Here is a 26,048-nt window from a genome sequence, read left to right as displayed (position 1 = left end):
AAGCGTTAACACAACGCGGTTGATGTAGTCGTACGTCTTCACGATCCGATCGATCAAGTACCGAACACACGGCACCTCCGAGTTCAGCACACGTTCAGCTCGATGACATCCCTCGAACTCCGATCCAGCCTGTTGAGGGAGAGTTTCGTCAGCACGTCGGCGTGGTGACAATGTTGATGTTCTACCGACGCAGGGCTTCGCCTAAACACCGCTACGATTTATCGAGGTGTAATATGGTGGAGGGGGGCACCGCACACGGCCAAGAGATCAATGATCAATTGTGTTTTCTATGGGGTGCCCCCTTGCCCCCGTATATAAAGGAGCAAGGGGGAGGCCGCCGGCCAAGGAGGAGGGCGCGCCAAGGGGGGAGTCTTACTCCCACCGGGAGTAGGACACCTCCTTTCCTTGTTGGAATAGGAGAAGGGAAGGGAGAAGGAGAAAGAAGGAAGGGGGCGCCCCCCTCCCTAGTCCAATTCGGACTAGTCCATGGGGAGGGGTGCGGCCACCCTTTGGGGCCTTTCTCTCCTTTCCCGTATGCCCCATTAAGGCCCAATACGAATTCCCGTAACTCTCCGGTACTCCGAAAAATACCCGAATCACTCGGAACCTTTCCGAAGTCCGAATATAGTCGTCCAATATATCGATCTTTATGCCTCGGCCATTTCGAGACAACTCGTCATGTCCCCGATCTCATCCGGAATCCAAACTCCTTCGGTACATCAAAAAACATAAACTCATAATATAACCGTCATCGTAACGTTAAGCGTGCGGACCCTACGGGTTCGAGAACTATGTAGACATGACCGAGACACCTCTCCGGTGAATAAACAATAGCGGAACCTGGATGCTCATATTGGTTCCTACATATTCTACGAAGATCTTTATCGGTCAGACCGCATAACAACATACGTTGTTCCCTTTGTCATCGGTATGTTACTTGCCCGTGATTCAATCGTCGGTATCTTGATACCTAGTTCAATCTCGTTACCGGCAAGTCTCTTTACTCGTTCCGTAATACATCATCCCGCAACTAACTCATTAGTTACAATGCTTGCAAGGCTTATAGTGATGTGTATTACTGAGTGGGCCCAGAGATACCTCTCCGACAATCGGAGTGACAAATCCTAATCTCGAAATACGCCAACCCATCAAGTACCTTTGGAAGCACCTGTAGAGCACCTTTATAATCACCCAGTTATGTTGTGACGTTTGGTAGAGCACAAAGTGTTCCTCCGGTAAACGGGAGTTGCATAATCTCATAGTCATAGGAACATGTATAAGTCATGAAGAAAGCAATAGCAACATACTAAATGATCGAGTGCTAAGCTAACGGAATGGGTCAAGTCAATCACATCATTCTCCTAATGATGTGGTCTCGTTAATCAAATGACAACTCATGTCTATGGCTAGGAAACATAACCATCTTTGATCAACGAGCTAGTCAAGTAGAGGCATGCTAGTGACACTCTGTTTGTCTATGTATTCACACATGTATCATGTTTCCGGTTAATACAATTCTAGCATGAATAATAAACATTTATCATGGTATAAGGAAATAAATAATAAGTTTATTATTGCCTCTAGGGCATATTTCCTTCAGCGCTACCTACCACTTGCCATATCATGCCTTCCATATTGCCATGTCAAGCCTCTAACCATCCTTTCCTAGCAAACCGTTGTTTGGCTAAGTTACCGCTTTTGCTCAGCCCTTCTTATAGCGTTGCTAGTTGCAGGTGAAGTTGAAGTTGGTTCCATGTTGGAACATGGATATTTTGGCATATCACGATATCTCTTACTTAATTAATGCATCTATATATTTTGGTAAAGGGTGTAAGGCTCGGCCTTATGCCTGGTGTTTGGTTCCACTCTTGCCGCCCTAGTTTCCGTCATACCGGTGTTATGTTCCTTGATTTTGCGTTCCTTACGCGGTTGGGTGATTTATGGGACCCCCTTGACAGTTCGCCTTGAATAAAACTCCTCCAGCAAGGCCCAACCTTGGTTTTACATTCGCCTACCTAAGCCTTTTTCCCTTGGGTTTTCGCGAGCCTGAGGGTCATCTTTATTTTAACCCCCCGGGCCAGTGCTCCTCCGAGTGTTGGTCCAAACTAGAGCACCGTGTGGGACCGTCCCTTGGCAACTTGGGTTACATTGGTACCTGTACGCTTCGCTCATCCGGTGTCCCCAGAGAACGAGATATGTGCAGCTCCTATCGGGATTTGTCGGCACAGTCGAGTGGTCTTGCTGGTCTTGTTTTACCATTGTCGAAATTTCTTGTAAACCGGGATTCCGAGTCTGATCGGGTCTTCCTGGGAGAAGGAATATCCTTTGTTGACCGTGAGAGCTTATAATGGGCTAAGTTGGGACACCCCTGCAGGGTATTATCTTTCGAAAGCCGTGCCCGCGGTTATGAGGCAGATGGGAATTTGTTAATGTCCGGTTGTAGAGAACTTGACACTTGACTTAGTCAAAATACATCAACTGCGTGTGTAGCCGTGATGGTCTCTTTTCGGCGGAGTCCGGGAAGTGAACACGGTTTGAGTTATGCATGAACGTAAGTAGTTTCAGGATCACTTCCTGATCATTTCTAGCTTCGCGACCATTGCGTTGCTCCTCTTCTCGCTCTTATTTGCGTATGTTAGCCACCATATAAGATTAGTGCTTGCTGCAGCTCCACCTCATTACCCCATCCTTCCTATAAGCTTAAATAGTCTTGATCTCGCGGGTGTGAGATTGCTGAGTCCTCGTGACTCACAGATTCTACCAAAACAGTTGCAGGTGCCGAGGATACCAGTGCAGGTAACGCAACCGAGCTCAAGTGGGAGTTCAACGAGGAACTTGGTCGTTACTATGTTTCGTTTCCTGATGATCAGTAGTGGAGCCCAGTTGGGACGATCGGGGATCTAGCATTTGGGGTTATCTTCTTTTCTTTTGGATTTGACCGTAGTCGGTCTATGTGTGTATTTTGGATGATGTATAAATTTATTTATGTATTGTGTGAAGTGGCGATTGTAAGCCAATCTCTCTTTATCCCATTCTTGTTCATTACATGGGATTGTGTGAAGATGACCCTTCTTGCGACAAAACCTACAATGCGGTTATGCCTCTAAGTCGTGCCTCGACACGTGTGAGATATAGCCGCATCGTGGGCGTTACAAACAGTGTCTCAAGGGCTACGGCCTACACGGGGTTTTCCTCTTTCTTACCTCGAAACCTGTCAACAGGTTGCTGCAGGCTTCATTCAGTCCGCTCTTGGCAGACTGAACCTTCTCAATTTCCGCACCCATAAGGACACGGTGCTCGTCCACGACGGAGGCGCCTCGTAGCGCCTCCATCAGGTTATCCGGTGCCCCTGGATGGACAGGGGCCACCGGTGGAAGCGGCGCACCCCCTCCTTCAAAGGGGGCTGCTCGCCTGACTCCGGAGCCATATGAGTCTCCAGAATCGTATTCGGCTGAGGGCCGAACTGGATGCGGCCCTATTCGCCAGTCTCCATGGGGCTCGGCTCCCCCATATGTCCGGCAGTGGAGGTCTCGCCTCACGGCGCCTCCCGGCGCCTCCCGGCGCCTCCCGGACAGCATCCTGGGCTCCTCCCCGGTTCGGAGCGGTCCTCCGGGACAACACTTCGGTGTCGTCCCTGGCCCCGGGGGAGTAAGCAGGCGGTGTTGACCGCTGGGACGCCCTTCCCCTTCTTGGGCGTTTCCGTCTCCAGATGCGCCGAAGCTGCCCTCTTCTTCCTCCTCTCCTCAGGGGGAGGGTTGTTTTCCTCTTCCTCCTCCTCTTCCTCGTCATTGTCCTCAGCGACAGAGGAATGAGCTCTGTCATCTTCGGATGTCACGTCCGAAGTGCCCTTGCGACGGGGGCCACTCTTGGCCCCCTTAGCCTTTTTCTTGGCCTTCTTCTCCGGCGCCTTATATGGCGCAGGCACCAGCATCTTCGCTAGATGCGGGATGACTGGTTCTTCAGGCAGCGGAACCGGACACTGGATCCACTTCGCCCTCTCCATCCAGTCCTAAAAAAGCAATAATAAAAGCTCAGACACCATCCTCGAAACAATTAAGTTGGGGATACATAAAAATAACATACCTCGCTGGCGGGGTGTTTACAATCGTGACCACGGTCTGAATCCGTGGCCGGCGGTTTCTCGTTGCCCTTAAAGAGCAACTTCCAGGCATCTTCGTGGGTGGTCTCGAAGAGCCTCACCAGGGTCTGATGCTTCTTTGGATTGAAATCCCACAGAGGGCGACTTCTGCGCTGGCATGGGAGAATCCGGCAAACTAGCATCACTTGGATCACATCGACGACCTTGACGTCCTTGACTATCATGCTCTGGACACGCGTCTGCAACGCTATCAGCTCATCGGGCGAACACCAGTCCGGACTCTTCTCGACCCAGGAGGTGAGTCGCATGGGAGCACCGGAGCGGAATTCGGCAGCCGCGGCCCAGGTAGTACCGCGGGGTTCTGTGATGTAGAACCATTGTTTTTGCCACTCCTTTACTGTCTCCACGAAAGTACCTTTCGGCCAGGAGACGTTGGGTAGCTTGCTCAACATGGCTCCTCTACACTCCGCGTGCTGGCCATCCACCACCTTTGGCTTCACGTTGAAGACTTTGAGCCACAGCCCGAAGTGGGGTTGGATGCGGAGGAAGGCCTCACACACGACGATAAATGCCGAGATGTTGAGGAAGGAATTCGGGGACATATCATGGAAATCTATCCCGTAATAATACATCAGCCCGCGGACGAAAGGGTGGAGTGGAAACCCTAGCCCGCGGAAGAAATGGGGGATGAATACTACCCTCTCGGTGGGCTTCGGCATGGGACGACTTGTCCCTCGGCCGGCAGACGGTGGGCGATCTCCTTCGCCAAATATCCGGCCGCCCGAAGCTCAGTAATGTCCTCCTCCTTGACGGAGGAGACCATCCACTTGCCCTGACCTCCGGATCTGGACATGGTTGCTTGAGTGGAAAGGAGATGAGAACTTGGGCGCTGGAGCTCGAGATTGGAAAGGCGGAGACAGAGAGAAGGCATGAGCGAGGAATAGGGAATCCTTATCCCCTTATAGAGGCAGCGAATATTAAACGCCTCCTCACCCGCCTTAAGATCCGCCTATTCCCAAGGGATGTATAAGCGGCACGGTTGGGTTACCCATGTCCGCATTGATGAGGATCCCGCAATAAGGGGACACGATCTCTGCTTTGACAAGACATGCCAATGGCAACCGCGTCTCGAGACATGGGGCGTCGAGCGCAAAAACAATTTGGAATTATGACCGGTCGAACGTACTGTCGTGCTACGAAAAGTTGTCAGTGGATGGAACTCGTGTAAAAATATATTCTCTCTGCGGTTGTGTATGGTGTGTGTAACAGGTCCGGGTACTATTATCGCATCCGAAGACTATCTTGGAGTACAGAAAAATGGGGAACCCACCTTGCAATGCCAAAGACAATCTAAGCGTCGGACTCCTCATCATTGAAGCCAGGTTCAGGGGCTACTAAGGGAGTCCTGGACTAAGGGGTCCTCGGGCGTCCGGCCTGTTATCCATTGGGCCGGAGTGATGGGCTGTGAAGACATGAAGGCCGAAGACTGTACCCATGTCCGGATTGGACTCTACTTGGCGTGGAAGGCAAGCTTGGCGACTGATTATGAAGATTCCTTCTTATGTAACCGACTCTATGTAAACCCTAGATCCCCCCGGTGTCTATATAAATCGGAGGGGTTAGTTCGGAAAGGACATACACATTACCATAGTCATATAGGCTAGACTTATAGGGTTTAGCCATTATGATCTCGTGGTAGATCAACTCTTGCAACACTCATATTCATCAAGATCAATCAAGCAGGAAGTAGGGTATTACCTCCATAGAGAGGGCCCGAACCTGGGTAAACATCGTGTCCCCCGTCTCCTATTACCATCGATCCTAGACGCACAGTTCGGGACCCCTACCCGATATCCGCCGGTTTTGACACCGACAGGCCTTCCCGCGAGTCGCCTTCAGGGCCGTTGGGTCTTGTCGATCGGCCGACCCGCCCACCGGGTCACTAATGGGTCGCCAAGGTTCGGGCGGGTCTCTAGTGAGTCGCCAAGTATCAGCCGGGTCTCTGGTGAGTCGCCAAGTCTGGTCGGGTCATACCGCGGTGTATATCCCCGACATTAGCCCCCAGTTTAATTTGGATTTATCCATGTTAAACCGATCCTGCAACATAAACACAAGAACAAATTTTACAGGTTGTGCTCCGGGCTAAAAATTCTTGTAAGCCGGCTCCTGATCATCCTTAAGTCCTTGTCATTTCCTTCTTCTAAAAAATCCGGGTCAATAGGCCAGCTTCATCATCAATTTGCTGACATTGTTTTCTCACAGAAAAATATTGTGAAGAATAATTCAGCTCCCAATGCTTAACAAAAATATTGGTATTGAAATACTCGTCTCATTTTCAACCGGCTTGAAGATGTAGAACTTGCCGGTTTATTATTGCTAAAATTGCCGGTTTGTAAAATTGATGGCACCTGGTCATAATTGTAGCCCCCAAGTCTTAAGAATGGAGCGTAGTAACAGCTTAAGACTTGCTTCAATTTAAATGTTGCAACCTTGAAGAAATCCAGGTTGTTCATCTCAATCACTAGTCAAAACTGAATATTCCACATATCTAGCCCCAAGTGTCGGGTTGTCATGCTTGCAGCAACCTAGGACTTGTAATTGCCTTATGCTCATGAAAACTTCAACCAGTGTAGCCCCCAAGGGCCGGGTCATTATGCAATAATGAACAGGGACTTTGTAGATACGATCATGTAGAATTGAACAACAACGTGTAGCCCCCAAGGGCCGACTCAGCAAGACAATACCGAGCTGGGACTTTATATACACTTCATTGAAAATACCATCATATGATGTAGCCTCCATTGTAGGGCTCGAACCCATGATCATAAGGTTAAGAGCCTTGTGCTTTACCAACTGAGCAGTGGATCCTTCAATATAATGGATTAAGGCTTGTGTACTTGGAATTTTTGACAGGAGCAATTAGTAGCCTCCAAGGGCCGGCTCATCACTATGTGATGGGTCGGGTCTTCAATAAGGCGAGTTAAGAATGCCCTTGCATTAGCCCCCAAGTGCCATGGTGCATGCTGGCACTAACTTGGGACTTGCGTATTTGATGTAATCTCAATCTGAATAATGTAGCCCCCAAGTGTCGGGTCGTAAATCTGCAGCGACTCAGGACTATTCCTTCTATTGCAGAATAAATCATATCCATTGATAAAGAAATAATAGCATTGCGCTGAAGCAACTTTGAAAACCTCAATCATAATACTGGTTATTGATAACCATAATGAAAATCCAGCCATGTTGGCTATTCAAGATTTGAATAATATAATCCGGTATGAAAACCTCAATCATTCAATATCATCATGAAAATCCAGCCAAGTTTGGCTATTAAATATTTGAATACCTTATTGATTTGACAAGTAAATCCGGAGTTTAAATACCCAGCAGCTCTTGCCCGATGGCGACTTAATACGCATCCATTGTAACTCGGGATTTTTGTAACCTGGCAACTTATAGCCTTTGTAAAAATCAATAACTGATAACCCATCCATGGCGGCTCATAGTCATGTCCAGCTTTTGAAAAATCACTTTGGCGTCTCGTAGCCTCAATAAACTCAATATGTAGCAATATAACCCGGAGCAGAATAACCCGACAATATTTTCAGATGGCCATATGATGGGCTTAAACGCAATTTTTCATATGAGCAATAGTAGTAGCTTTATGTGTAAAGCTCTGCATGTCCTACACAAAGTTTAAACAACATATGCCCTAGTGACTTAACGTCAAAAGCCAGAGTGGGTAACAACCCAAACATACTATAGTCTTATGCAATTATGGAAACGACTAGAATTAAGGCCATCCAAGCGTAAACATACTGGCGACTTAAAATCAAAAGCCAGGGTGGGTTATCAAACCTCGCATATCCATCCAACAATTTAAAAACATACCTGGAAAATTGGCTCAAATTGCCGACTTACATCGCCACATCCAGTGAGGGTAACAATCCAATGATTTATAAGCACATGATTCCAGTGGCGCAATCCAAAATATACTGGCGACTTAACGTCCAAAGCCAGGGCAGGTTATCAAACCCAAAGATGCTCAATGATGAGTCATATAAGCAAGGCTACATGGCCTGTGAACTCGGTTCATAGTGCCAGCTTACAACGCCATATGCAGTAAGGGTAATCAGCCCAAAGACTAGGAGTGCATACCTCCAAGCTTATAATCAAGAATTTCACTGGCGACTTATCGTCCAAAGCTAGGCCGGGTCAAAAACTCCAGATAAATTCAAATATGAATCATAAGGATTAAAGCAACATGGCCCGAACCAATTTGTTCAACCATATATCAATATGGCACAAGAATATAAACTCAAACAAAGTTCAAAAACAAATAACAAAAAATCAAGGCTTTCATAGGCGGCCATGCCTCAATCATCAAGTGCTTTTCATCGGCTTGCACAGCCACTAAGTTAATCCTTTATTCAAACCTGTAAGCCGGGCCTCACATGACCAATCGCCGTTTTAACTTTGACAAGTTCAGGGTCTATAAGATTGACTGTCAAGAGTTCGGTGAGTCATTCCAGGATTACCTGGGCGGAGTGGCAGACATACAAAGGCAGGATAACCCAGATTTTTGCTGAATACACCTGGCGTCCAAGCCAATTATAAGGGTTAACAAAGCTCTATTCATTAAACAGGAAGCCCCCAAATAATAATTCAATCCGGGCATACAAGCCGGATCCGCAGGGTAGTCATAGCTATGCTCAATGAGCAGGAAGCCCCCAAGTGACATATATCAAGCCATCAAGGCAGGATACCTATGTTTGAACTGCGCACCATAGCAAGTTCTCTTTGGTAACTGTAACATCCCAAAATTCTAAATTTTGGAATGTTATAATAAACAGATAGATTGGATTGTTGTGTGATTGATTGAGTGAAATTGAGTGGAATTCGAAACTTTTTGAAAGTTAAATGAGAGGGAATAAAAGGACTTTCCCAAACTTTCATTTTGCTTTTATGATCTCCATGGATTCAAATTCTTTTCATCACAAAACCCTGGAGAGAAGATGACATGACTTCTTCCATTTGTTTAAATGACAAGGGGTGTTGAAAATATTTGAATTTCATTTGAAAATATTTTCCATTTCTGAAACTTTATGCAACTCAATGATTTTCACGAGAGAAGATAAAAATGACTTCTTCAAAACGAATGAAATATGAGTTGGGAGTTTCAAAGGTCAAATTCAAAGTCCTTTTGGAAAGTATTTTTAATTTGGAGTTAATTGAGTCTTATTCAAATTATTTTTATCCAAAATAAAAATATACAGAAAAAAGGGTAACATGATTCCCTACATCAGAAAATTGGAGAAAAATAAATTTGAAATCATTTTTGTATTTTTAAAATGATTTTTAATGGATTTTATTAAGGCAGCAGCACTGTTTGATTTATTAAAATTTGTGTGTATTTTATTTGACTTCACAAAAATGTTCATGTTGTAAAAAATATTTTTCTGAAAATTTTGATATATAATATGCCTATATAAAATTTTAATTTATTTTCTTTATCCTGTTTTCCTTCTGTTTCTATTTTAAAAAAAACAACTATATATGCGGCCCATAGTTAATTACCGCCCACACGCGTAGCATAGTAGCAGCGGGCGCCTCATTTGTTTTTCCCTCTCCTAAATGGGCCAGGCCCAGCCATCCTTTTTATTTTTTTACTTAGGCCGATTTTTGTTTAAAAAAAAGGACTGCAGTGTACGCGTGCGCGCGCAGCCGGCCCGTGGTGCTTTTAGCCCATGCGTTTCCCGTTTATTTTATTTGTTCGTCTACGTTTAGTCCCACATTGCGTAGCCTTTAACCCCTAAACCTCTTTTCCACCTATAAATATAGACCCATAGAGCCTCTTATCCATTGCGGGTTAAATCAATATTTTGGTTTGACTAGCTAAAAATATATTTCTCCTCTCCGGCGGGACTTTTGGAGGTTGTCTTCACACTCCGAAGTCGTCTTTTCTATACCTTATAAAGTTATATTTATTCGTTTTCTGTATTTATACGTTAGATCTAGAATTCTTTTATCCGTAGCTATTTTTTTTTTCTGCAAAACAGCTTGGCCCTGATTTTTCAAATAGCCATAACTTTTTACTCGTTCATCCAAATTAGATGAAACCAGCGTCTATAGTTTCGTCTTGTTTTCACCTATCCAGTGAACCTGTCCAAATTTCGAAATTTGTTTCATAGTCAATTTTCTTTTTTTTTGAGGGAGAACGACAGTGGGAGAGGCTCCCACTGACTTTGTATTACTCACAAAGGAACAATTACATATATGTTACAAAGGGTTTTTGTGGCCCCCCGGCCATGCTAGCTATCCACGGTCTTAGTGGCCCAAGTTTACAATGTAATTAGACAGGAAAGGGTGAAGACCCTCCTGGCAGTTATGTGTTAGCAGCTCCAAGAGATGCTTGAATCTAGCTAGCCATGCTCCATGGGAGTGATGAATCCCTCTAAAGTGTTGATTGTTTCTCTCCATCCAAAGACTCCAAGCAGCCAGGAGAAAGATATCCATAGTCAAATTTCTTTTCATCATATCCTTTTATCCGTACCTCCGTTTTCGATGAACCCAACGCCCACGTCTTCGTTATAATCCCCTCTATCCAGTAAAACAACTTAAACATGTTTTTGAAAGTTTTCAAATTTGATTTCAAACAGATTTGTATTTGAATCTTCTTTTGATCATAACTTGAGTTCCGTAACTCCGTTTGAGTTGATTCTTTTTGCAAAGTGAAGCTCTTGACCTAAACTTTCTGATAAGGCCAAATTCACATAATTTTGGTGCTGTTAGAAATTGTTTTATGTTGCAAGAGTTATTTGCTTGGTTTTGAAGTTTTCCGAATTGTTTTCTTCGATCTTTCTGATCTTGAGTGATTGCTTATGTATGGTCGCTACTGCTTTCTTACGATAGATTGACCGGAGTGTGACGAGTAGATCTATCAAGAGTTTTGAGTGCGAATCATCTTCATCAACATTGCAGGCAAGTTCACACTTTGATCATACTTTCCATACCTAGTTTTATTGCATTAGATCTTTTCCTCAAACAATTGCATGGTTAGGATCTAATTAAATTGTGGGTAATGGGAAGTAGTTGAGGTAGTACCTATTACCTGTTTTATTTTATCAAACCCTTGGGAGTTACTTCTACGTTGCTATTATATTGCCATGCTATGCTCGTAGACGTGGATTGGGTTTGAGAAATATTCATGACAGATGTGAGATTGTTAATAATGGTTTACTTAAGGTGGCAACTAAAACTCACATCTGGGTGGATTGAGGCACCTGGAGAACCCAGTGTTGTCTGTTTGTATAAGGACCGCCACCCAGGCTCAAAGGGATCATAAGATTATTCATGCTAGAAACTTCCGTGTGCAGCCGCAAGCTATTATGGGCTCTAGCATAGTTGAGTAAGTTGTGGGAAACCTTTCCATGATGGGCTAGCAGATGTAGGGGATTGTAGGTGTACCGGCCTATCTATCGGTTAAGGGGACCTCTTCGGAAAGACTGTGTCTCGGTCATCCGTTTCTCAAACACCATGAAGTGCGAGAATCCCAACGAGGGAGATCGAGTCTTGTGGGAAAAGTGCGCAAACCTCTGCAGAGTGTACAAACTAATCATGGTTAGCCGTGTCCCCGGTTATGGACATCTTGAGTATCTAGTTTTTGGATTATCCCGTTGATCTCATCATGTTACTTTAATTAATATTGTTGGGTTAATGATGATACTTAATTGGGATTGAGATGCTGTCAACCATCTCAATGTTTCACAACCACCATGATAGTTAAATAAAATTTATTCCTTTGAAGTAGGGAAAATTGGCTTTTCGCAAAAATATTATAACCATAGAGCTTTTCCACCAGCCATATATGCATGTAGTGATAGCCTTTGTTCATCATTTCTCTATGGTGTGAATTGCCAGCATATTCCATGTGCTGACCCGTTTTCGGGCTGCAACGTTTCATGTTGCAGGATATCTTACGACGAGTAAGTGATTCGTTAGGGTTACGATTTCTACACTCAACTTTGCCGTTGGTGTTGATGGGAATCCACAACCTTGTTACTTCCGCTATTTGGATTGAGGTAATGGTATTTACGTTACTTTATACATGTGATTTACCTCTGTTATAAATCCTCGAGTACTGTGTGTGTCAGCATACCGATCCAGGGATGACACTTAAGCACAGAGACTTGATCCATTCGGGTCGGGTCGCTACAAGATGGTATCAGAGCACATGTTGACTGTAGGACGTGACCCTAGAAACTGGCAAGCCCATAGGAAGGATTTTCTCAAAAAACTTTCCTTTTCAAAAAGATCTTTTACCTCTCTTCTTTTCCGAGTCTTATTCAAAATTCCCTTTTAGTGAGACCATACCCTTTTTCCTTTTGGACGACTCGAAGATTCGACGGATGAGACCACTTCAAGAAGTACAAGATATCGGACAACTAAGACCATTTTGGAATGAAGAGGATTTTACCGTGCATTATGATAATGGAAACTACAACGGTTGAAGACTCCGAAGACTGGGAGAATTTGAAGGCTCTGAAGAATTGCCAGATGTGTATGACCTAGGAAGGTTACCCTTATGGAACTTGGCAGACTATGGAAGCTGTCAATACCCGAGATCAAGGTGTATCGGAGAAAGACCGAAACATGGAGAGTTAGAAACTCAAAGTTCTGTCAAGGAAAACCCTAAGGCAGGAGATATCAACTATGGAGAGATAGCTCATGGAAATGACAAGAGCAGAAACACGGCTATCCATGATGTTATCGTCCGTTTATGCTATTGTCACCGTGCGGAGTTAAGCATGCAGATGCATGGAAGGAATGGATGGTAGAAAGCTGATGGATCACCTATCAGCAAGACGAAGTTTTAACCTTAGCTGGTGTATCACTAGGGTCTGGAGCATTACATCAGGAAGTTTAAAGATGAACCTTCAGGAAGCAGTTTTTGACAAAGGAGTGTTTCGTGAAGAACTCAGAACCCAGAAGCTGAAAGTAGCCAAGCTAGAGGAGCAAAACCTTGAGACATCAAAGTTTCGTCAGGAACTGAAGGACAGTAGGATCAGGGTTCATGTCAAGGATGTTGAGACCCAGAAGTTGGAGTGCAACTCCAGAAATATTAAAGGACGTCATGAGAGAATTCTCGTCAACAGAGATGATATGGCAAAAGAACTTGAGAAGGACAAGCATGATTGGAAGAAGCCATCGGAGACATTAACAAGACTTGAAGAGTTTGACGACGTTGAAGACTTTTTGACCTCTAGAAGACCCAACCCCTGTTATATACCTACGTTAGATGCGACGTTTGTGAGCTGTCATTTGTTTGTTGTTTTTCCGACAGCCACGATAAAAATCTGTCTTTTCAAAATTTTGTTTGTATTGTGTGCATCCCTCTCGACCTCTCTTATCTCACCCCAAACCCTTGGACCCAATAGAGGATGAATGGAGATGAGCTTGTATTTTCTGGACCGATGAGTCAATTGGAGACGGACCAATGGATTCAGAACATGGAGGATCACATGAAGAATAACCCTATAGTCGGAAAGGATATGACCCGGCATGCTCTTCAATGTTTTGAAAGAGGTGCTGCTACTTGGTGGAGGATGTACCAAACCATCAATGGATGGCAAGGAGTAACCACTTGGAAAGAATTTAAGTGGACTCTACAAAGATCTCGTCTTGTGTCCCAGAAATTGAAGCCTTATGGAAAGGATATGAAGAAACCTTGTGCATACAAGCCTTGTGGAGAAATAGGACACAACCATAAGGAACACAAGGATGAATGCCCTAATTGTGAATGAAGTCACCCAGCTGAAGAATGCCCAACTAGGCAGATCACTTGTTTCTTGTGTGAAGGAACTACCCACTACCCTGCTCAGTGTCACATCTACCCCATGGTACAAAGGACCATCCAGCAGAAGAAAGAAGCAATGAAAAGAGCCCTCATGGAAATTTTAGAGGAATCTGTGATGAAGGAAGAGGTGGAGGACACACCCAAAGAAGAACCAAATTAAACCCTGCACCAAGTCATGCTATTCATGTGGAGAAGAAGGACACATCTCCCAAAATTGTCTGAGTGGGGATTTAGTAGAATTCCCGACAGAGGAAGTAGAGTATGACCCACAGGAAATAGAAGCCCTGATTGGAACGGAAAAGTCTAGGAAGAGAAGTAGATTGGATCCCAGGAACAACCCAATTTCTACAAAGAGAGACCTGAGTCATATCACATGTTTCAGGTGCAAAAATTCAGGACACTACCAAAATGATTGCCCAAAAGGGAAGATGAGGACCCCAGGAGGCTATATAATCACAAGGAAACCTCGAGATATGTCAGAAGTAATATGTTTCCGTTGTGATGAAGCAGGGCACTTTGCCAGAGAATGCCCCAAGGAGACGGAGACTTGTGATAAATAGTTGAGTGCAACGAGAAATATAGTAGTAGTAGTGTGGACATTTCTTTTACTAGTGAGGTGTCGGATTGATGCATGTAATGGAATGAAGGAGATTGTAATAATTTGAGAATCAATAAAGTTAGCATCATTGGTATTGATTTGGATTTTATGAGTTGTTACTCTATGAAGAAAGATTTTGACCATTTTCGAGGATATGAGAAATATGGTCTATGGAAGATTGTGCATTTTAAGGGTGGTAGTACCCTGTGAGGAAACTTGACCCTTGGAAAAAGGTAATGATATTCCATGAAGTGGATTTCGAACAAAGTAAGTATGAGTTTTATCTCGATTGGATACCCCAAGAATATGAGGGTATGGAGTATTATTGGATGTAAAGGAGGTAGTCTATGAAATTTGAGATGGAGCATGTCTTCGTGTGTTCCCTCTGCGAGGAGTTAAACTATTTGGAGTTAAGGGAAAGTTAGCCCCGAGATTTGTAGGACCATACCGAGTTTTGGAACGTATGGGAGAAGTGGCCAACAAGTTGGAGTCACCCGAAGGACTGTCAGGAGTTCATGATGTGTTTCACGTTTTCCCAGTTGAAGAAGTGCCATGCAGAGATGGCCAATATTCCCCTGCAAGGACGCTTCACCCTGGAAAGGATAATGATGTTCCATGAAGTGGAGTATGGACTTCATAAGTATAAGTTTTTTTATCTCGGTATGTGGGATATCCCCCGAGGATGAAGAGATAAATTACTATTGGATATAAAGGAGGTATGATGTTGGAAATATGGATCAATAGAAATTCCATGATGAGTCTGAGTAATCATGTCCTAGTTTGGTGCCAATAGAAGGAAGGAAGACAGTATAATTGGATGGATTTAAGAATACCAGGAAGTTGGATGTTGGATTAAGGATCAGTTGCCCGATGATAAGTTCAAGGTTTACAAGTGATGAGATGGGCCATAACCCACAGGCCCCAGGACCCGCCAAGAAGCAAGCGCACTCTTGTTGAAGGGAAGACCCTGGAAGAAGTTATGATTTTATCGACAGACGATCTTATAGTAGTTACGCAAAACCTGAGGGTTGGGAAGGAACGATAGATGTTGGTTTGGCTTGCAGAATCCATGGATTTATCCGAACTTGGTTCGTCGACAAGAGAAATTCTGCAATGCTTGCGAGGTTGACCGAGTGTTAGAAAGCGAGATTCGCTAAACCATATACAAGGTAATGATTTGGGTGCGGGATGGATTGATCACCATACCGACTTACTCTTATTATTCGCTTTGCTATACGGGATGGTAAATCTGAGTGACTTGCCTATAGTAGAGTCACGACGATTTAAACCTTGTTTAAACCTTAGAATGGTGTAAGTATTTTTCTCCTTGTACACGGCAGTTGTTGCCAACCGTAGGTTATACGGTGAGGTTCAACCCAGACCCATTTCCTGCAGGAGAAACCGTAAATTGTTGACCACCAGGAGATGTCGATAGTTGTTTAGTATTGGCGCCAGACCCGTCAGCTGTGAAGACCCGGTCTCGGAATAACCTTACTAAGATTGAATGGACAGAAGAATTGTGGTTATGTCACCACCGGAAGAACCCAGAGAAGGAATTATACTGAGAATCTGAGAAGACTGACACTGTCAACAACAAGGATGGAGTATACGAGTTTTGGTGGAACCGTAACAATGCTTTTAAGGGTGGTAGCACCCCAGACCCCGGTGATGATCGATGGATTTTGAGGAGACCCCAAACCTAACCTATTTCTTTCTAGCCTCTCCGAATCTCGAGGACAAGATTCATTTTAAGTGTGGTAGGTTTGTAACATCCCAAAATTCTAAATTTTGGAATGTTATAATAAACAGATAGATTGGATTGTTGTGTGATTGATTGAGTGAAATTGAGTGGAATTCGAAACTTTTTGAAAGTTAAATGAGAGGGAATAAAAGGACTTTCCCAAACTTTCATTTTGCTTTTATGATCTCCATGGATTCAAATTCTTTTCATCACAAAACCCTGGAGAGAAGATCACATGACTTCTTCCATTTATTTAAATGACAAGGGGTGTTGAAAATATTTGAATTTCATTTGAAAATATTTTCCATTTCTGAAACTTTATGCAACTCAATGATTTTCACGAGAGAAGATAAAAATGACTTCTTCAAAACGAATGAAATATGAGTTGGGAGTTTCAAAGGTCAAATTCGAAGTCCTTTTGGAAAGTATTTTTAATTTGGAGTTAATTGAGTCTTATTCAAATTATTTTTCTCCAAAATAAAAATATATATAAAATAGGGTAACATGATTCCCTACATCATAAAATTGGAGAAAAATAAATTTGAAATCATTTTTGTATTTTTAAAATGATTTTTATTGGATTTTGTTAAGGCAGCAGCACTGTTTGATTTATTAAAATTTGTGTGGATTTTATTTGACTTCACAAAAATGTTCATGTTGTAAAAAATATTTTTCTGAAAATTTTGATATATAATATGCCTATATAAAATTTTAATTTATTTTCTTTATCCTGTTTTCCTTCTATTTCTATTTAAAAAAACAACTATACATGCGGCCCATAGTTAATTACCGCCCACACGCGTAGCATAGTAGCAGCGGGCGCCTCATTTGTTTTTCCCTCTCCTAAATGGGCCAGGCCCAGCCATCCTTTTTATTTTTTTACTTAGGCCGATTTTTGTTAAAAAAAAAGACTGCAGTGTACGCGTGCGCGCGCAGCCGGCCCGTGGTGCTTTTAGCCCATGCGTTCCCCGTTTATTTTATTTGTTCGTCTACGTTTAGTCCCACATTGCCTAGCCTTTAACCCCTAAACCTCTTTTCCACCTATAAATATAGACCCATAGAGCCTCTAAAAATTATCCATTGCGGGTTAAATCAATATTTTGGTTTGACTAGCTAAAAATATATTTCTCCTCTCCGGCGGGACTTTTGGAGGTTGTCTTCACACTCCGAAGTCGTCTTTTCTACACCTTATAAAGTTATATTTATTCGTTTTCTGTATTTATACGTTAGATCTAGAATTCTTTTATCCGTAGCTATTTTTTTCTTCTGCAAAACAGCTTGGCCCTGATTTTTCAAATAGCCATAACTTTTTACTCGTTCATCCAAATTAGATAAAACCAGCGTCTATAGTTTCGTCTTGTTTTCACCTATCCAGTGAACCTGTCCAAATTTCGAAATTTGTTTCATAGTCAAATTTCTTTTTTTGAGGGAGAACGACTGTGGGAGAGGCTCCCACTGACTTTGTATTACTCACAAAGGAACAATTACATATATGTTACAAAGGGTTTTTGTGGCCCCCCGGCCATGCTAGCTATCCACGGTCTTAGTGGCCCAAGTTTACAATGTAATTAGACAGGAAAGGATGAAGATCCTCCCGGCAGTTATGTGTTAGCAGCTCCAAGAGATGCTTGAATCTAGCTAGCCATGCTCCATGGGAGTGCTGAATCCCTCTAAAGTGTTGATTGTTTCTCTCCATCCAAAGACTCCAAGCAGCCAGGAGAAAGATATCCATAGTCAAATTTCTTTTGATCATATCCTTTTATCCGTATCTCCGTTTTCGATGAAACCAACGCCCACGTCTTCGTTATAATCCCCTCTATCCAGTAAAACAACTTAAACATGTTTTTGAAAGTTTTAAAATTTGATTTCAAACAGATTTGTATTTGAATCTTCTTTTGATCATAACTTGAGTTCCGTAACTCCGTTTGAGTTGATTCTTTTTGCAAAGCGAAGCTCTTGACCTAAACTTTCTGATAAGGCCAAATTCACATAATTTTGGTGCTGTTAGAAATTGTTTTATGTTGCAAGAGTTATTTGCTTGGTTTTGAAGTTTTCCGAATTGGTTTCTTCGATCTTTCTGATCTTGAGTGATTGCTTATGTATGGTCGCTACTGCTTGCTTACGATAGATTGACCGGAGTGTGACGAGTAGATCTATCAAGAGTTTTGAGTGCGAATCATCTTCATCAACATTGCAGGCAAGTTCACACTTTGATCATACTTTCCATACCTAGTTTTATTGCATTAGATCTTTTCCTCAAACAATTGCATGGTTAGGATCTAATTAAATTGTGGGTAATGGGAAGTAGTTGAGGTAGTACCTATTACCTGTTTTATTTTATCAAACCCTTGGGAGTTACTTCTACGTTGCTATTATATTGCCATGCTATGCTCGTAGACGTGGATTGGGTTTGAGAAATATTCATGACAGATGTGAGATTGTTAATAATGGTTTACCTAAGGTGGCAACTAAAACTCACATCTGGGTGGATTGAGGCACCTGGAGAACCCAGTGTTGTTTGTTTGTATAAGGACCGCCACCCAGGCTCAAAGGGATCATAAGATTATTCATGCTAGAAACTTCCGTGTGCAGCCGCAAGCTATTATGGGCTCTAGCATAGTTGAGTAAGTTGTGGGAAACCTTTCCATGATGGGCTAGCAGATGTAGGGGATTGTAGGTGTACCGGCCTATCTATCGGTTAAGGGGACCTCTTCGGAAAGACTGTGTCTCGGTCATCCGTTTCTCAAACACCATGAAGTGCGAGAATCCCAACGAAGGAGATCGAGTCTTGTGCGAAAAGTGCGCAAACCTCTGCAGAGTGTACAAACTAATCATGGTTAGCCGTGTCCCCGGTTATGGACATCTTGAGTATCTAGTTTTTGGATTATCCCGTTGATCTCATCATGTTACTTTAATTAATATTGTTGGGTTAATGATGATACTTAATTGGGATTGAGATGCTGTCAACCATCTCAATGTTTCACAACCACCATGATAGTTAAATAAAATTTATTCCTTTGAAGTAGGGAAAAATTGGCTTTTCGCAAAAATATTATAACCATAGAGCTTTTCCACCAGCCATATATGCATGTAGTGATAGCCTTTGTTCATCATTTCTCTATGGTGTGAAATTGCCAGCATATTCCATGTGCTGACCCGTTTTTGGGCTGCAACGTTTCATGTTGCAGGATTCTTACGACGAGTAAGTGATTCGTCAGGGTTACGATTTCTACACTCAACTTTGCCGTTGGTGTTGATGGGAATCCACAACCTTGTTACTTCCGCTATTTGGATTGAGGTAATGGTATTTACGTTACTTTATACATGTGATTTACCTCTGTTATAAATCCTCGAGTACTGTGTGTGTCAGCATACCGATCCAGGGATGACACTTAAGCACAGAGACTTGATCCATTCGGGTCAGGTCGCTACAGTAACCTTTTAACTTGGGCATAAAAATCCTCAAGTCAGTTTCAACAAGGCGTATAAGCCGGAACAGAAGGTAATCATAGCTATGCTTCATGAGGAGGAAGCCCCCATGTTATTTGTAACAAGGCGTATAAGCCGGATCAAAGGGTAGTCATAGCTATGCTCAATGAGCAGGAAGCCCCATGTTATTTGCAATTAAGGCGTACAAGCCGGATCAAGAGGGTAGTCATAGCTATGCTCAATGAGCAGGAAGCCCCCAAGTGATCAGTAATATGATAAGCCAATAAGGTAGGATACCCATGTTTGAACCGCGCATCATGGCAGCAAGTTCTCTTTGGCAATCTTTAATTTTTCCTAAGAACTCAAACTTGCGAGAGATGGATTCTTCTTGAACCAGATGCTGAGCCAGATATCGAGAGCTCAAAACTTTATGGGAGAACATATATCTCTTGAGCCGGATTTTGATCCAGAATCTCTTTTAATAACCCGGAACTCTTCCGTTGAACCGGAATTGTTTTATTGCCACACACTTTTTAAGCCGGATATTTTTCTGACGGCCTTTAAATTTTCACCAATAGAGCAGTAGCCTCCGGGGCCGGGTTATTTTCCCCTCCAATGAATCGGAGTTCTTGAATTCACTGAAAATGGCCAGTTCTGCCGAGTCATGTTATTGTAGCCCCTGAGTCTCAAGACGACTCCAGGAGCTGGGTTGAGATTCTTCATATTTAACCGTGGCATAAACCGGCATATAGTTGAACAGCACAACACTGAAATTTATGTAAATCGGAAGCTTGAAGTGAGCTGATGATCCTCGCAATATTTGTTATATATTCCCGGTATCAGTCATTCAGCAACTCAGTGCCATAAAGGTCCCTTTTGCAGTAGACAATTTGCCCTGCATTTAAAGAATTTTGCAAGCGAGAGTAATTATGTAATATAAAAACACTGAATGGATTTCACCTGATATGTTAGGCCAAGAAATATCCACCGCGGATTTGATGATCACCATGGTGAAGCTGAAATCAATCACGGCCGAGTCGGCCACAGGAGCAAACAGATGAGTCGGCCGCGGCATTGTAAGCCGGTGTGGACGGGTGAGCTAATCGTAGGTGCAGTAAGCCGCGCGGACGGCGAGTCAATCGTGGGCGCGGTCCCGGCGAGTTAATGTAGATCGAGCTGCATGGGCGGCGGCTTGTGCACACCCGTTCAATAGCAAGCGGGCGCGGACGTCGGTGCATGATGATGCTAACACACACTCTATAGGCACACCATGGCACCACCTTTATGATGAATCATTATCCTGCACATAAAAATATATAGACCAAAGTAATTGTTCTTTGATTAAACAATATGTACTAAAAGTAGATAGAAACAATAGCACCTGGTATGTTTTGTCAGATGAACGCGGACACTGGCATTGGATAATGCTGGACAGCGTGAGACGACCGCCTAGACGTAGGTCTGATAAGGCAGTAGTACCCACGTGGCCTTCCTTTGTATTCCTTCAATTTTTTTTATGCATGCAGTGCTCCCTCTTATCCTTCTGTTCTCGCTAACAGGGTGGTGTACAAAGTTGCAGATGAGCAGGGGCATGGAAATAGCAAGGCGAGCGCGGGTGACTCGTAGGGCTTGGGCGAACAAGAGAAGGTGTGGCCGGCTGCTCTGAGTGGCGGCTCGCGGCGCGGCAGGGGCGGCTTAGCGGTGTGTAGCAGAAGCATCGGCCTCCAAGTCCGACAGGAGGTAGGGCGGCAGCGGAGACTCAAGGCCGGCCGGCGCGGCAGCTTGAAGTGGTGTGGCAGAACCAGCTTGCGAGCGGGACGCGGCCGCGGGAGCAGAGGCCGGCTTGCAACACCCGCCGAGCAGAGGCGAGCAGGCTGCGGCGGCTCGGGGCCAGCGGTAGCGAGACGGCACCAAGAGAAAGTGGCAAAGGCAACCCGCGGCGATGGGTTGATGGAGGCAGGGCCCAGCCGTAGTGAGCTGGCAAAGAGCGGGTGAAGATAGGCAGCCGGCAGCCAACCAGTGGCGGCACAACATGCGGAAGGATCGGGGCGGCTCACGGGGCGCATTGATGAAGTAGGCGGTGGCTCGCAATGGCGGCTCAAAACCGGTCAGCGTGGGGCGGCTCTCCGCAAGGGTAAAAATGTGGTGGAGGCATGAGGTGCCACACGGCTCAATAGGGCGGCTCGGAGCAGTGGCGAGGTTGGCCCGACGCGGTCGACGGTGGCTCTTGACGCGGCGGCCGAGGGCCGCGAGCGCGAACTCGTGCGTGGGTGGCTCAAGGCGACGGAGGCCTGCAGCAAGGCATGGTGCTAGCAAGGTGAAGCTTGCAGCTTGGTGCGGCGACTTGGCGATGGAGATCCAGGCGGAAACCTGCAGAAGTAGAAACAGGACGATGCGGTGAGCTGGCGAGGCGAAACCGATCTGATAGTTTCTTCCTGTGCGCATAACAGTGAAGGCGAAAAGTTTAATCTCGGTCTTAGTGATTATTCTAGACTGCAGCGGTGGAGCGGACGCAACCCTAGTTTTCTCCCGATCACAATCTTGTATATGCTCTACCGACTATTCGTCGTTGATGTAGATTCTTTGTTCATCCAGAAAATTGCAAACTCTTCGATCCCTCAGCGAGGTCCCTCCAAGAACTCAATACCACCGTGCGCAAGCCCCACGGTGGGCGCCAACTGACGTGGATTTGTCATGGCAGATGTCCTAGTGTGAGGACTTAGTCGTGAGGCCAACACATCTATGTGGTAGCTTGAGAGGGGTTGATCGGGATGAGAGACGTGAGGCGGATCAACACGCAAGACAAGGGTTTAGACAGCTTCGGTCCCCGCGAAACATCATCCGGTAATAGCCCTACATGTTGTTTGTGGCTAGGTATCATTATGCTCATGAGGGAGTTGCTGTATAAGGCGGCTCCCCTTTAGTTGTATCTAGCCTTAGAGATTATCCGGCCTCTCCCTCTTGGGGTGCCCTGCCCCTCCTTATATAAGTTGAAGGGGCGGGTTACATGACTAGTCCTAGTAGGTTTAGGATTACTCTATTACAAGTAGAGTCCTAGTGTTGCTTCCTTTGTAAGGGAAATATTCCTTATGCCTTTCCTCTTAAGCCGGCCCACCAGAACATAAGCCGGCCTTCCCACGAGTCGCCTTCTGGGCCGTTGGGTCTTGTCGATCGTCTGACCCGCCCGCTGGGTCACTAATGGGTCGCCAAGGTTCGGGCGGGTCTCCAGTGAGTCGCCAAGTATCAGCCGGGTCTCTGGTGAGTCGCCAAGTCCGGCCGGGTCATACCGCGGGGTATATCCTCGACAACCTCCCTCTCCACCTCCACAAGAGAACAACAACACCAACAACAATGAAGAAGGACAATAAGAAGAGGAAGACAATGAAGAGGATGTTCCACCCCGACCCAAGCAAAAGCTCTCACGAGTTAGAGCAAGAGTCTCAAGAGATCATCCCGTCGAACAAATCTTAGATGACATTCAAACCGGGAGAATCACTTGCTCTAAAACTCGTTTGGCTAACTTTTGTGAACATTACTCATTCATTTCTAGCATTGAACCTATGAAGGTTGAAGAAGCTCTAGAAGATCCGGATTGGATAAACGCTATGCATGAAGAGCTACACAACTTCGAGAGAAACCAAGTTTGGACATTGGTTGAGAAGCCGGACGACAAGCACAATGTCATTGGAACCAAATGGGTGTTTTGGAATAAGCAAGATGAAGATGGACAAGTTGTGCACAACAAGGCGTGTCTCATCGCTCAAGGCTACACTCAAGTCGATGGTATGGACTATGGTGAGACATATACCCCCGTTGCTAGACTTGAGTCCATACGCATCTTACTTGCTTATGCCAATCACCATGATATCACTCTATACCAAATGGACATTAAAAGTGCTTTTCTAAATGGTGAAATTGAGGAGGAAGTAGATGTTAAACAACCTCCCGGCTTTGTTAATCCCAAGAAACCCGATCATGTTTACAAACTTCGCAAAGCTCTTTATGGTCTTAAACAAGCTCCTAGAGCATGGTATAAATGCTTGACCAAGTTTCTTATTGAAAAGGGCTTTGAAATTGGGAAGATTGATTCTACACTTTTTAATAAAGGGTTAATGGAGAATTATTTGTGTGCCAAATTTATGTTGATATCATATTTGGTTCTACTAACCCCCATTTTAGTGAATAGTTTGGAAGGCTAATGTCGGAGAAGTTTGAGATGTCTATGATGAGTGAACTCAAATTCTTTCTTGGTTTACAAATAAGGCAAACTAAGAAGGTACCTTTGTTTCTCAAACAAAGTATACCAACGATCTTTTCAAGAAGTTCAACATGCAAGAAAGCAAAGGTATGAAAACACCCATGCCTACTAGTGGACATCTTGACTTGATTAAGGATGGCAAACCGGTTGACCAAAAGGTTTACTCCTCTATGATTGGTTCATTGTTATATCTATGTCCCTCCCGTCCCGATATTATGCTAAGTGTGTGCATGTGTGCACGATATCAAGCGGCCCTAAAGAATGTCATCTTAAGGCTATGAAAATGATAGTGAGATACTTAATTATTACACCAAATTTTGGCATTTGGTATCCTAGGAGGTCTTGTTTTGATCTTGTTGGCTACTCCCATTCGGACTATGCCGGTGACAAGGTTGATAGAAATTCCACTTCGGGTACTTGTCGATTTCTTGGTAGATCCCTTGTGTCTTGGTACTCCAAGAAAAAAAACTCGGTATCCTTATCCACCGCCGAAGCGGAATACATTGCCGCCGGATCATGTTGTGCTCAATTACTTTGGATGACCCAAACCCTTAAGGATAATGGGATACATTTGAGACATGTTCCATTGCTTTGTGATAATGAGAGTGCTATTAAGATTGCACACAATCCCGTGCAACACTCTCGTACTAAGCATATTGAAGTTCGTCATCATTTCATTCGAGATCATGTTGCTAAAGGAGACATCAATCTTAAGCATGTTCGTACCGATAAGCAATTGGCGGATATATTCACCAAACCGCTTGATGAGAAAGTATTTTGCTGTTTGCGAGGTGAATTGAATATCATTGATGCCCCAAACTTGGAGTAGAAACTCCGTTTGGATACATGCAAGGCATGAGCCTTTTATGACTAATCCTTGATATTTCTCTTATGATGATGGTCATATGTCTTGGATCTATAATTGTACCCTTGCATGTTATCTAACCCTGTAGGTACTTGGATAAGCCCAAATCTATGAGATTGCAAGCCACTCACATTTTGAGCAATCTCTACATCACCAAGTTCCTAGTATATGGTTCTTGAATACAAGGAAGCATGAACCCACTCAACATATCCTTTGACAATTTCTATATATCAAATTTCATTTGGTATCACATCTCATGATTTTCATTTTGGATACACAAGTGCTCTTCCTTGCAAGACTAACCCATGTAGGAAGATGAACTCAAACTACAAGTGGTGCTCCCACCTCTTGATGGACTACATCAACCTTGAGCATCCAACACAAGTTCGACTACATGATCAAAAATCAACACCACCCAAGGTATGTCATTCCATCTTAGAGAAGATTTACTCCAAGTCATGGGTCAAAGCAACTCAATGAGATGTGAATACATCAAAATGCTTAAACGAAAAATAGTAACCCCATTTTGAGCTTAAACGATGACTATGACCTATGATCAAGTGATCTCACTTGACTCCTAAGTCAATATACTCTAACATAGGTGACTTTGTCACCGACCATATCTAGATGAAGTTCTCTGGTGTTTCTCTATTCACTTACTTTGTGTTCTTGCATATATTTCTTACTATCTTGTTCCCCTTATAAAAAAACTTCTTCTAGATCTCTTTTCTTGTGTCTATTTTTCTCTGTAACTTCTGTATTTAATTCATTGCGAATCCTTCAGTTAATTCTTTGCAAATCTTTGTGAAATTTCATTTGCCAAGAGAGCTGAGTTGGCAAAACTTTCCCTCTGCATTGAACTCGGACTCACCTATCCAAGCCTATCGGCTAGACCGAACAACAAGGATATCTTGTGGACAGTTCATCGGTACAACCAACATGGACTAACCCGGTTTGTCCGATATGCATCATCCGTGACACTACCAATTCGACGTCACCGATGGAAACAGCTCAGCGTTACCGATCTCAGTGCTGAGAAAACTTTTTGCCATTGCATATTTCATTTCTTCTCCAGCTCCACTCAATGATTCTTATCTATCCGCATCTTAAACTACATGCTGCTTTGTAGTGTGTCTCAAGGACCAAACCTATTTGACTCATGCTCCAGAAGTACCCTTCTTGGAAATTGATGTCAAAGGGGG

The sequence above is a fragment of the Triticum aestivum genome, chromosome 7D (assembly GCF_018294505.1).
Source record: "Triticum aestivum cultivar Chinese Spring chromosome 7D, IWGSC CS RefSeq v2.1, whole genome shotgun sequence".
Classification (NCBI taxonomy): Eukaryota; Viridiplantae; Streptophyta; class Magnoliopsida; order Poales; family Poaceae; genus Triticum; species Triticum aestivum.
The sequence above is the reverse complement of the archived record's forward strand: the minus strand, read 5'-3'. Positions refer to the sequence as shown.